The sequence below is a fragment of the Loxodonta africana genome, chromosome 2 (genome assembly GCF_030014295.1).
Source record: "Loxodonta africana isolate mLoxAfr1 chromosome 2, mLoxAfr1.hap2, whole genome shotgun sequence".
In the NCBI taxonomy this organism is placed as follows: domain Eukaryota; kingdom Metazoa; phylum Chordata; class Mammalia; order Proboscidea; family Elephantidae; genus Loxodonta; species Loxodonta africana.
Window position 1 is genome coordinate 195,130,393 of NC_087343.1, and position 2,926 is coordinate 195,133,318.

Sequence of the window (2,926 nt, forward strand, 5' to 3'; positions counted from 1 at the left end):
TTAATATGCCATGGGGGCCACACGGTGGTAGACGAGGAGGCTGCTTAGAGACAGGAACAAGGACAAGGATAAATAGCTCCTTCTTGGAATGTGAAACTACTAAATGGTAGGTCCTTCCAGGGTCAAATGGGGGCAATGGTGGTTCAGTGGTAGAATTCTCACCTCCCATGCAGGAGACCAGCCAATACACCTCATGTGCAGCCACCACCCACCTGTCAGTGGCAGGAGCAGACTAACCAGTAAGCAAGTATGCACTGGCTTATATTAATTAAAGTATGCACAGGCTTACTTGTGCTTACTTACTAATCTGTAGTTCACAACATCACCTGTTTCTCCCCACATCTTTGAAACAAACCCATGTTTCACTGTAAAGAAAATATTCTACATCCTACTTTGGTAAGTAGCACCTGAGGTCTTAAAAGCTTGCAAGTGGCCATCTAAGATACATCTATTGGTCCCATCCTGTCCAGAGCAAAGAATAACAAAGAAAACCAAAGACACAAAGAAAACGTTAGCCCAAAAGACTAAAGAACCACATGAACCACAGCGTCCACCAGCCTAAGTCCAGAAGAACTAAATGGTGCCTGTGGCTACCACCACCAGCCACTCTGACAGGGATCACGCCAGAGAGTCCCAGACAGAGTGAGAGAAAAATGTGGAACAAAATTTAAACTCACACAAAAAAGACCAGACCTACTGGTCTGACAGAGGCTGGAGGAACCCCTGAGACTATGGCCCCAGACACTCTTCTAACTCAAAGCTGAAGCCAACCCCAAAACCCATTTTTCAGACAGAGATTAGACTCGACAGCAACAGGTTTGGTTTTCTTTTCTTTTCTTTTCTTTTCTTTTTATGAAACAAACAATAATACACGTGAGGAACGTGCTTCTTAGTTCAATCAAATACCCAAGACCAAATGGGTAACTCCTGCCCAAAAGCAAGATGAGAAGGCAGGAAAGGACAGGAAGCCTGGACGAATGGACACAGGGAACCAGGGGTAGAAAGGGGGAGAGTGTTGTCACTTGTAGAGATTTCAACCACTGTCACAAAACAATGCGTATGAATTTTTGAATGAGAAACTAACTTGAGCTGTAAGCTTTCAACCAAACCACAATACAATTAAAAGAAAAAAGTTAAACATACAATTACCATAAAAACCAGTTGCCTTCAAGTCAATACGTCAGAGCAGAGAACTGTGCTACATAGGGTTTTCAGTGGTTGATTTTTCAAAAGTAGATCACCAGGCCTTTTTTCTGAGTTCCTTGAGTGGACTCAAACCTCCAACCTTTTGGTTAGCAACCAAGTACATTAACCATTTCTACCACCCATGGATTCACACATGGGATCACCATGAGTCAGAATTGAGTCTACGGCAACTGGTTTATAGGACTCAGCAATTCTACCTCTACGTGTATACTCAACAGAAATAAAAACGTACGTCCACATAAAAACTGGTATATGAATACTCATAGCAGCATTATTCATCATAGCCAAAATGTAGAAAACAACCCAAATACCCATCAGCTGATGAATGGTTAAATGAATTTCAGTATATTGTAATGGAATGAAGTACTGCTCTATGGTTGCCAGGGATAGAGGTAGGGGAAAACCGGGACTAACTACTGACAAGTATGTTTTGTTTTGTTTTTGAGATGGTAGAAATGTTCTGGAATTAGATAGTGGTGATAGCTGCACACTACTGTGGGTACTTTAGTAATCACTGAATTTACACTTTAAAAGGATTAAGATGGTGAATTTTATGATATATAAATTTTATCTAAAAAAAGTTAAACATGTCTTTAAAATTTTATCTAAATCATGTTTATGACTAACATAAACACATTTGAAATAATATAAAATGTAAAAATGAAGGGGTTGTAGATTATTTTTATCTCTTTAAAAACAATTTTCAGTGCAATGTTATTTATAATAGCAAAAAAAAAAAAACCTGAAACCAATATAAATATCCATTATTAGGGAAATTATTAAATAAATTATGATGCAGCTATCAAAAAGAATGAGATATATTAATTGAAAAAAAGGAAAGGTTCGAACAGGCTGAAGTACGATCCCACTTGTGTGTGTTTGTAACTATAGGCAACATACTTATATCTGCACAAGTTCTTAACAGTGCTAACTCCACCAAAGTGGAGCTTGGAGACTTTTATCTTCAATTTTATGCCATTCTATGTTATTTGATTTTTATAATTAAAAAAAAAAAAAATCTATGAAAAAAAATTTTTTTAATCAGCCAGTGAAAACCCTATGATCACAACAGTCCAATCCACACCAATCACGCGGATGGTGCAGGACAGGGCAGCGTTTTGGTCCGTTGTGCGTGGGGTTGAGGTGAGTTGGAGGCCAACTCAACAGCAGCTACCACCAAAACTTCAGAATCAGGGCCTGCTGTATTACTAGTTTTCTGAAGTTTACAGATTCCAGCAGGTCTCACCCAGGTGGCAGAGACAGAAACCTAATTCAAACCAACTTACATGGAAAGTTGGCATTTACTGGCTCACATGACTGAAAAGGACATGAGCAGATGAGGCTCAAAACCTATCAGAATCTGGGCGCTCAAACACCATCATCAGGAATTGGTCTCCCACCCTTCCCCTGGCTCTGATCTTCTGTGTTGGCATCACCTTTGGGCAGGCTCTCCCCAGACGTTGGCAAAATGTTTCCAGCTACTCAGACCCACATTCTGCAGATCCCATGGAAAGACATCACTGCTTTCCCATTGGTTCCAGATAAAATCCCAGGGCTGACTCTCCTTGTCTTAGCTTGTGTCACTTGCCATCCCTGAGCCAATCTCTGTGGCCAGGCAGATGCCAGGTGTTCTGATTAGCTGGCTGTAGATATAAAGCCCACCCATGGAAGTGGGGTGTGGAATCAGCCCTGCCCAGACCACAGGGACTGAGAGTGGGGG